The following is an 11,359-nucleotide window of genomic DNA, read 5'->3' as shown; positions in this document are numbered from 1 at the left end:
TTGTAAATATACAAATTCCTATAAAATTAAGACTTACGAACATTTAATTACCAATCTGAACAATGAACAAAATTGGGCAATAATTAATGGGCAAGGCTTGGGCTCATTAAAAGAAGTCAATACCCTAAAAATAATTTCACGTTTATGACTTTTGTTCAGAGAAGTGAAAACATAAAATGGGTAGACCTTTTATTAATTGTCTCTCCAAGCACCTGAGAAAGTTTTAGAAGATGAACTTTTTGATGAGCTTCCTTCCAACTGAAACATCATCAACTTGACTTAAAACCCAGAATAATTTCAGAAATCTAAGTATTATTTTCTAAATCAGGCTTTTGAAATTTCTCAGGAGAAATCTACCTTTCCTCCCTCCCCGCCTGCCCAGCTCTTCACAGTTTCTCCTTAGAACTAGAACACAATAAAGAAAAATGCTTGTTATCCTGTGATATTTAATAATTTATGGGAGTGGGAGCAAGAGGAGCAAGCACAAAAATAAAGTGATTTGGATATGGCTAAATAATTTTTTTAAGAGAACATTACACTATTTTACTCCATTCAGTAGCATTTCTGATAGTTTTAAAGGCAAGCTGTGGTAGGTATCTGTTTTACTTGAAGGGAAATGATAGATTCTGAAAACAGAAGTAATGACGGTTTTCTTTGGGGGTATCTCGGAAAATAAAAAAGATCAAATCTGAAAACAGCAAATACCATATATAAATTGTTTCACTGTAAAGAATGAAAACTACAAGAGCACATGAATAAGACCTTTAAACGTAAGTTATATTTCAAGAATGCATTATCTATGGAGGTAAATTTCCCCCCAAATACAAATAATTTTCCATTTATATGGCAAAAGTGCACCTGAATTTAACACCAAAGTATTACCAAATGGAACCAGTTTATATTTGTCAGTGTATGAGACTTTTTCTTAAAGTTTTTGGAGTCACAGCTGTCAATTTATGAAACTACCCAAAAGAAACATAACTATGATTTGTTTCTTTTTTAAATTTTGAATTATCTTTCATCATAAGCTTACTCAATAAAACAATGTTATATTTAAATGCAAACATAAAGTAGAAATTTATTCAGTACGTTTTAATATATCAAAAATATCGCTTTTTTTTAGCCTTTTGGCTAATACCAAGTGTAAAAACATTAAACATGCTACTCCACAGGAAGTAAGATATCTAGAAAATAACCAGGTAGAAGAAAAACTACCAAAAAAGGGCCGAATTAGCACCAAAATAACATGAATGAAGTATTTGTTGTTGCTAAAAGAGATATCGAATCTCCAAATACAAAATTCTACAGGCTTGACTTTAATAGTAGATTAAATTTGGCAAATTAGAAAAAAGATTTCAGGCAAATTCTGAGGAGATTACATAAAGCATGTGGTCTTTTCCCTGAAAGCAACCAGAAAGTAAAGTTCTAAAGGCAGATGTAAGTGTGTGGGTACTTAAATGAATGCTTACAGATGTGTATATTAGGAGAGTATGTTGCTTATCGTCAAAGTTCCATTTTGGAAAACAACCTTTTAAACTATAGTGTGAAAAATATACTGGGGAAGGGCAAAATGAAAGGGACATAAGGAGGCCATTTAGGAGGCGACTGTGACAGTCCAGTACAGATAGGGGTAGACTCCCACCAGGCAAGTGGTGGCAGAGATGGGCAGAAGTGGATAGAGTCAGGAATAGCTTTTAAAATTTCAGCTTTACTGAGGTATAAATGATCAAAGATATTTAAAGTGTATATCACGGTGACTTGATATATGTGTACATCGTAAGAGTTGAGAATAACTTGAAGGTCAATTTTAAAGGACTTGGTGGTTTTCTGTGGATAGTGAACAAAGGAGAATTATTAGGGATGGTTTTCTAAAAATACATGATAGATTTGCGTAATATATTTCCAGTCATGTCCTCTCCTAGAGATAAATGTCATACATTTGAGGCACCTATGTAACAGATTGCAGGCACCCCTGAAGGCTGGACTCTATCTTTGCCTCACCAGTGTAGCTGCCTCAGGGTGGAACACAGTACCAAGTACAAAGTAACTATTTGCCAAGTAAATATTGACAACCTTCACCTTCAGGAACTGGTAGAAGGGTCTGAATATTAAGCCACTTGCTTCCTTGTGTGTTTCATCTCAGGGTGAATGCAAGAAAGAGTTGTCTCTGCCTACATACACATGAGCTCAGCACTCTCACTAGGAATGTACCAGGAGTTCCTTGGGCATAAGTCTAGAATGAGATAGAGATATCCATAGATTTGCATCTATTTTCCCCAACAACAGCTCAATTCCTGCAATCTGAGCACAGACGAGAAAGAGCAGTTTCCCTTTAGCCAGAGGAGAAATTCACTACATATCAAAGTATCATAGTCAATGGCCTCCTGAATAAAAGGGAAAATAATCTGAGTTGTACTCCTATGAAGACATGCCATTAAGAATCTATTTAAACATAATTTATGGCTGTTACATTTTAATATGCTACATGCCAATTAAATAGATACAGGTTTCCAATGACAGGATATTCAGTAGCAAAACAATAAAACTTTTTTTCTTACATACTGACAACAATCCAGAGTTGTTCATTTTCATTTGGTTGCAATAGACTGACATATTGTTATAAATTTAGGAAACATACAATTTCTAATTCTTAACAAAGTGACAGCAACTTGACAAGTGAAAACGTTATCTCAGCCTTGAATTCACTGGCATAGAAAGCCAACATATCCCACTGTTCTTCTCCACAGCACAAGCGGATAGTTTCTACATTTACTGCAAGATTGATGCTCCTTCAATTGCTCAGTGATCATGACTATGAGGCTGCTGAGTAAATAAAGTGTATACATTCACTAAAGGAAGTGAGAACATGTATTTCAGCCACTGATCCCTAAAACGACTCATGCTATTTATTATTATAAAGACAAAATAATATGCAATACAGCTTTGTGAAATACACCTGACAATTTTCATGTGCAAATTAAAATCAAACGGGCAAATTTTACAGTGTTTCAGGAATTAATTCAGAGGAACATAAACAATCAAGATTGTTTACCCAGTGAAAAAAAGACATTTTTGATTTATTTTTTCCTATTATAATCCCACTCCCCCTCTCCAGTGCTGGTGACTTGAAGTTGAAAGCCTGTAGACAACCTATCGCATGCATATGAATTTAGCTGTTCGAATCCTGACAGATCTGCTCCTTTGATAATAGCCGAGTCACGCAATAAAGCCAACCTTTTTTTTTTTTTTTGGTAATTTTCAGGTGATGCTTATGTATATACCCTCCTCACGAAGCCCAAGCTACTTTCCTAAAACATGGCGAATAGGGTTCTAGGGAAAACAACAAACAAACAAACAAACAAAACTTCCTGAGATATGTTTTTCTGGTGGATTTTAGTATGATAGAGATTTAAGAACATTCTAGCACATATAATAATAGTTTTTAAATGTTTCTATCTTTAGGCATGAGAAAATAATCATCAGAAGATTTAAGACTAAGTTGGCCAACCCTCACCTCTTTCTCACTCCCAGATATAATTTCTTTATATTTTGACTCTATTTCGTGGCAGGGAGAACAATGTTTGTCTTTTTTTTTTCTTTTTTTAGGTGAGGCAACTCTTGGTTGACCTCACAGATTGCAAGGATCTTGTCAGCTTACAATCTCTTTTTATTACTTTTTTTAATTTTTTACATCTACAGCACCTGGTGTTCCTAGGTGGTCTCCCATCCAAGTACTAACCAGACCTGACCCTGCTTAGCTTCTGAGATCAGACAGGATCGGGCTTGTTCAGGGTAGCATGGCTGTAGACAATGTTTATCTTAATACTTATATTCTGCCCCTGGTAAGAAGCCTACTGTTTGTTCAGACATATGGTGACATGTTTCTAATCATTTGACTTTTAGTTATTCTATTTAACTCATGGCAGAGTTCATCAGAGGTACTTGAACTCCAGAATCCCTACTGTGTTAATTAGAACTGTTTCCTTATGGGTTATTCTTCAAAAGGCAGATCTTAAATGGAAAATTTCTCATGAAAATTATTTATGAATTGTAGAACATGAGATAATTCTGAAGGGAACTATGCTTTTCTGATAAAATATGATTCTGGACTCTAGAACAGAGTCAACTATAATAGATTTGATCTATTATAAAAGCACAGTGATTTTCAGAAAAAAAATGGCTACACAGATCAACTAAAGTCAAAGTCACACTTTCTGGTAGATATTCTGAAGTATTTAACTGTTTCCAGTGACTGAGTCTACACAGACATTACCTCATTTAGTTACCAAAGTTCATATATTGCAACTGATTAATCACAGTTAAATGTTCAAAGGGAATTTTACAGGAGCCTTTGTTTTAAATGAATGAAATGGATACCTGCTTATAATTTCTAAATAGTTATTCAAGTTCAAATTATTATATTTATACTTTATGGCATAGATTGGTAGTTCCTTAATTTCCTACTAATCCTGTTTAAGAAGAGATCCAATATACTTAATACATACTCGAGCTGAAATTGTGTACGCTTTCTTTGTCCACCTCAATGTAGAGGGTAACTGGCCTATCCAAGCATGTATTGATACCTTCTATAGTTTAAGAAGATGTACAAACCTGGCCTTACCACAGACCATTTTAAAATCTGAAACTCCACTTAACCAACTACACAGGTTTGCTTTAATCTGTACGTAGCAGGATCCCAACCTCAAACTGATGGACAAAACTGATCACAACTTGGCCAGAAAAGCAATAATTATGGATAATTGGCTGATATAATGCAACTTCATCCATTCTTCTACATAATATAAAAATGATCCTTTGATTAGCTAGAGGATTAGAAATGTTCTCTTGTTTATTGGAAAACAAGATTTACTAAATTGTCCGGTGGAATAATTTCCCAGGTTACACTGAGGGACTTTAATAAACAAATGCCCTATGTAGTTGAAGAGAGTTAAACATGCATATGATGCAGAGAATGTTCTTTCCAACATGTCCTCATTCTGAAGGACTATGGGAGAAATATATTCTCCCTGGTTTCAGTCTCAGGGATAGTTATATTTTTCTGAAGAACTGATTTGTTTTTATTTTATGGACATTGAGCATCTGTGTCACAGGTTTACTCTTTTTCATTTCCAGAGCTGTTAGGAGATTTAGAGCTAAAACTGTGGTCTACTTTCAGCAAAAGCATAAAAAGTCCATGGCATCTGTTCCACCTTCACTCCTAACATTAGCTGTCTTACTGCAATGCTTTCTTGTTCTACCATCGTAACATTTTATTGCATCATAGTTAACATTCCCTTGCAAATTAATTTTATAGCGCTTTGAAGCAAAGTTTTAATAGACACAATGTATAAATATTGTAAATCAGACCTTTTAAATATATATAATGGACAAAATGGATGATCTCCAAGATGCCAACAGACATACAAACAAATCAATCCACATTGCCTGCAACAGTCTATGAGAAATGTTAAAGTTACTTTCAGTAATGATAAAACAAAACCAAACTCATTAAACTAAGCTTCCAAAAGAGTATGGCATAAAAACTTTGATTTGGTGAACACTGACATGAAGGAAGAAATAAAGTAGGGATGGAGAGAGGTGTGAAAAGACAGTGACTTAAGTGTTTTAGTTCTATTTCAGGTAAATCACTTTAATTAAGATATTCAGTCCATTATAAAATTAAATGAATGTATCTCCTAAAGATATATAATGCAATCATGTTTATGTTTGTATAGAGCACATTCTCATATTACTTGCAGAAAATTATATTCACAGTTAACATCAAATAGCAGTACTATTTATTCAATTTAACATTTGTTAAACAACTCTCAGACTTTCTACATTTAGCACTTGAAGGCTCAAACAACTTCCCTCAAAAGTCTTGAGGGAAATGGTGGAAACATGCATGTGAACAGAAGTAAATATGTGAAAGAATCAACTACTAATAAAGCACAAAGGGGTGGGTAATAAATTTTGCTAGAGGTCAGGGAAGCCAGAAACATGAAAATAATTCTGATAGGAATGTGTTAGGGACACTCAAGGCACATGGTCAAATGCAGAGGTATTCATGGTATATTCAGTGTGGAGTGTGGATTCTGGTTGGGTACTTTTGCTTGGTGATGGGGTTAGGAAGACAGTGTGGGAAAGTATGTTGAAGCTTGATGCAGAGATGTTCAACATGGGTCCAACTGTGAGGATCCAGAAGGGTTGTAGGGTTTATTTGGTAGGACATATGGAGCTAGATATTTTTGAATTAAGAAAGTAAGAGGAAATTGTTAATGTTCTAAAACACAGTCTTTGTCAAAGGAGTTTAGTGGCGGGGGCTGCAGAGCAAGATCAGTTAGGTTGCTGTATTCGTTTTAACGTAAGATGATGACGTCTGTATTTGGATATAATTCCTGGGAAGAGAATGGAAGAGATGAGTTAGATACATATGGGAGAAATGTTCCAAAGATTTAGGAGTGTTCATTTTATTTAAGGGGAAGCAACTGTGATAAAAGTAAGTGTCAAGTTTTCAGCCTTCTAGCTCTTTGGTGAATAGTGGTGGATAGGCAGGGCTGGATGTTGTTACCTAAGAGAGATACAGGAAGACATGGCGGGAACTCAAGATCTGAAACACAGTTTGAGTGTCATTCATGTGAAAGTGATAGTAGGAATCACGTAGATGAATGAGATCAGCCAGGGAAGAATTTAGTGAGAAGAGTATCAAATAATCGCATTTAAGGGGTTTAGCATGATGAAATAATTTCCTTTAGAAACTTTAATTTGTTGTTTATTTACTAATTATATCACATGGAATACTTTTACTTTGTCTGTAAATAAAGCAAACTGTTGACATGCTCCAAGTATTGTTTTTCATAGAGTTACATCTATGCTTATTCCTATTAAACAACATTTGATGAGTAATTATATTTTAAGTGTTGTAGACTTTAAACATAGATAAAAATGTGTGAATATCTGTCTTGTAAGAAGAGACATATGAGAACACAATACACAGTTTGAGGAGATGATGTAAAACAAAATAAATGAAAAATAAACCAAAAAGGAAATTATTTAAATAGGCAGTATAAAATTATTAAAGTTGTAAATTAGCCAGAAAACAAAATAACTCTAATGTTAACTTAGGATATCAAGCCAACTGTTTTTTTTTTTTAATGATTCCAAAAGAAGGATGCTATTCTTATCTCTTGCTTCAAGCCATGTAATCATGCAAAGAAGGTGCCAATGTTTCAAACACTTTCATTTAATGTATCTATATTCAGATCTCCATTCCCATACTAATCCCAGTGAAGTATCTGAAAGATTAAAAAGGGCCAGTCAAGTTAAATTAGGAGTGTAAGACTAATACAAACACCACTGATGAACTTAAACAGAACCAAGCTCAAAGCAAAAACCATAATAGGAAATTATTCATAGTTGAAGGGAACAGATGTCCTCTCCACTTTTTATTGTAGCTTCAGGAATTTGACAAATTGAAAGCCCAATCTACACTGCTAAAAAAAAGTACTCTGTACACAAAAATGTATTCCTCATGTTCTATAGGCTTGTATATTGCTCTAGTATTTTCAATATGAGGCCCATATTCCAATACACATGTTCAAGTCTCCAATGTTAGCATATGTATTTTATATGCATATGGTACCTCCCATATTTGAAGTGTTGTATTAAATGATTTAATGCATGAATGGTGCTCAAAGGTAGATGTGTCATATAGTAAATATTTACCACTACTTCTACCACTTTGTATCAGGCAAAAAGCAAAATCAAAAATATATTCTAAATTCTATATTAATAACTAGTGGCTCTCAAATATGTATTTTAAGTCTGACTAACATTTCATTTTGTTAAAAACCTACTTGACAACGCACCCATTCTGACACACACGTATATGTGTTTACATGAATACATAGTCTCCAATACAATTTGTGGTAAAACAGTACCTCATTTAAGAAGACACCATATTTTTCAGTCACTTAACTAAAGTGAAATCTCTATCAAAGAGAAAACCTGGGATAGGTTTCTTATATAATTTATGGTATAAAAACCCAGCTGTAAGATTTCCTGAAGGACATACTGGCTACCATGGTCTAAAGAGGTGACTTTGAGCATTCCTGACAAGAACACCCAAGACATTCAGATCTAGTGTTCAAATGTTCTGCCAATTCATCCATGAATCAAGCCATTTAAACTTGAGAATTAAGAAAACAGCAGCACCAGAGCAGAGTATGAAAAGAATATTGCTTCCAAGGCCTGCCGTTGAGGGTAAGGTTATTCTATAGCTGCCATAACCATTATTCACACAATCAATAGCAAATACCAATTTTGCCTTGAATGTAATGATGGATAAACATCATTTCTAGCATATCTTTGATAGCTGGATGGCAAAGTTCTTATAAAAGCATAATCAATAAGACTAGAACTTGCCCAACAGAGATCTCATTCCCTTGGAGCATTTTCTCTTTCTTTCCTTATTATTCCAAAAGGTACATTTTCTAATGATTGGTAATCTCTTAAGTGATCTTTTCTTCTGTAGGCCTTGGGCCTTATGATTCATGGAAAAAAAAAATATTTTCTTATGAACCTTTTTCAAATTCTAGAAGCCACTTAAGAAAATTTCTGCTTTGTATGATTGTTCTCCATCAAGTGACATTCAATATGGAAGTTTTTATCATCTAAACCCATTTAATTCCATCTCTATATTCCATATATCACATCAATTTGTTGTTTTCAACAATAAAATTATTATAGGTAAAAGAGTATATGGCACATTTTTTTTTTTACTCCATTCCTTTCTTTGAAAAACAAACAAACAAAAACAAAACAAAACAAAAAACCCATGAAGATTAATGACTCCTAAAAGATTAACAAGGGTGCAAGACTAACAGATTTAACAGCTTGAAGAACCAGTCACTATAAATAGCTTCAGATCCCAACCTGTGTGGGAGATGATGTGATCATTTTCAATCACTTCACTGTGAAGGAAAATTAACTGGCTTTCCCTGGAAATCGCTAACATGTCTACAGAATTTATAGGTATGAATATTCAATTTTCCAAACATAATGAAGACCCCTTAAAGGCTGACTTTGAGTGCCACTCAATGCAACAACTCTTTGCCTGGAATAAACATGAACAGATTTCAGTGATACGCAATCAGCAGAATAAAGCCCTGGAATAGCTCAAACTAGAAATGGGTTCCAGCCAGCCTGTTCCAAATAAAGAAAGACCATGTATTGAACTTAGCAAAGAAGTATATATGTAATAATGCGTTTTAGGATTTGGGTAAACTTTGCTAATTGTATTTCAATAGTAGCTGAGACCTAAGTTGAAGACTAGTGGTAATACCTTACCCCTAACCCACTACTTTTTTAAAGGAAGCAATCGATGACCTAGACTGCCAAGTGATAGCAACAGACATCTCCTTGCTGGGCTCCTAAGAGGTGACAGAACTGATTTATTACTGATCATCACAACCTAGAACCCTCAAATTCAATAAATTGGGCTAATCCCCAATTTCTAAATGATAGGGAGTGAAAAGAAAGTCAACTGATACTTGGCAAGAGCAGGATTCTTTCTCTCAGGGAGAATTATGGCATAGTTTGGAGTATCTACTCAAAAGGGATGAGTGGTAGCAGGTTTCTCTTCTTCTGTCCGCACTAATCAGGCTGAGGTTTTTGAGAGAACATGACTTGTGTTCCTGGGGTTTGGTAACCACTTTTCTCCCAGAGTGCTGGGAAAAACAAATCTCACTGAAGTGCGTGGAAAGCAGATGGAGGCGTCCCACCAACCTACTTTACTTCCTTTGAGGTCAGAGATGGGGTCCAGAGAAGTTTTTGCAGCTTCATGAGAAGAGTCATGATGATAAAGGAAGAACTAAGCCACAGGAATCCCAACTAGAGACAGCATTGGGCAGCATGCACAATGACAGGGACTAAATATGTAAGACTATCCTCTTTGAAAGTCATGAATCACGTTGGAGGCAAGAGCCAGTCAAACATGAAAATAGTTAGCTCTCCCTCTGCCCTCTGTGGTAGACTGAAAATGGCTATAAATTCTTAATTGTAAATTACACGGTGGGGCATTAATGTGATAGAAAAAGATACTTGGTATGTTATTGAGCACTGAGGCTGCTCTTGTGTACCTTGCAATGACCACTGTGTGAAAAAGACTTCCAGAGACATGTGGCCCAATTGTCTCTGTTCACCAGAGATGACAGCCTGTCAAATCCCAGATATGAGAATAAGCATATTCCACCATTATCTAGCTATCAGCTATACTGCCACATGATCACAGATGCATGAGTGAGCCAGTAGTCATCAGTCAAGCTGGCTCAGACTAGAATAACTGCCCAGCTGAAGCAAGAATTTTGAGAATTGTTAGAATGGCTGCCATGTTAATCTTTCCATAACTGAGAATTGGGCAAAACACAAATGACCTTCTTTACAAGATTTATTATGTCATTCCACAGTTATCATCTGAACTCTGATCCTCAATCAACTTAAAAATGCTATAACACAGTTTTTCTTAAGCTGTTTCTTTACAGAAATAATAGAAGAAGAAATACTACTACAAGCAAGCTCTCTAGGGAAGCAGAAAATAGTCTGTGTGGAGTCTGTGTAGAGTCGCTCTAACCTTGAACAGTTTGGAACAATCAAAACAGTGGGCCTGAATCACCTGGTATGGCACAAAAACAGCATTTTACTTTGCTTTAACTTTTCTTCTAGAGGGTTAAAGAGGTGGAATGCATTACTTACATTCTAAATTAATTATCTCAATCCAAATCATCAGTCATTTGCTAGACATATACTCTATGCAAACCCCTGTATCACCTACAAGGAGAGTATCATGATAAATAAGATAGAGATTTAGAAAAGAAATGGGAGAGGAGAACTAAGGTGTATACCTTTATGATAGGTACAAGGCTGCGCATTGTAAAATGTATGACCCCTTTTAATAGCCACAAAACTCTGTAAGATCCCCCATTCTTATGATGTATTAATAGGCACAGAGAAGCTACATGACTGTTTTAATAAGGTCTGACCTTATTGTTAGCCTGAGAATTCTCAGTTAAGCGAAAACCCTCACTTAAGACGACGGAACACATACACTAAAAGAAAGAGGCTGCAGGGGCTCCTAAGAAAGGAAAAGAGGGGAAAAGATCACAGATTACAACCAAGAAGGAGAGGTTTACAAAAGTAAAGCTTTATTAACAGGGAATACCTGAGTTATGTTTTAAAGAACAGAGAAGAAACTAGCGTTGGTGGAAATGGGGTACAAATATCATTTTCTTAAATTTTCATATCATAGAAATTTAATATAGAACATTTTCAAATATAGAAAAATTAAAAGCAGGGAAAAATA

At 35.0% G+C, this 11,359-nt stretch overlaps 1 protein-coding gene and 1 pseudogene across 18 annotated transcripts in view; both read right to left on the bottom strand.

The window, feature by feature from the left end:
• Window positions 1-11,359, bottom strand: part of PTPRD (protein tyrosine phosphatase, receptor type D) — a 396,821-nt gene that overhangs the window by 214,098 nt on the left and 171,364 nt on the right. The window lies entirely within an intron of this gene.
• On the bottom strand, window positions 3,691-3,809 carry LOC111744537 (annotated as a pseudogene).

This window comes from Pteropus vampyrus, unplaced genomic scaffold (assembly GCF_000151845.1).
Source record: "Pteropus vampyrus isolate Shadow unplaced genomic scaffold, Pvam_2.0 Scaffold136, whole genome shotgun sequence".
Classification (NCBI taxonomy): Eukaryota; Metazoa; Chordata; class Mammalia; order Chiroptera; family Pteropodidae; genus Pteropus; species Pteropus vampyrus.
Note: the sequence above shows the minus strand (reverse complement) of the source record. Positions and strands in the feature narration are given on the sequence as shown.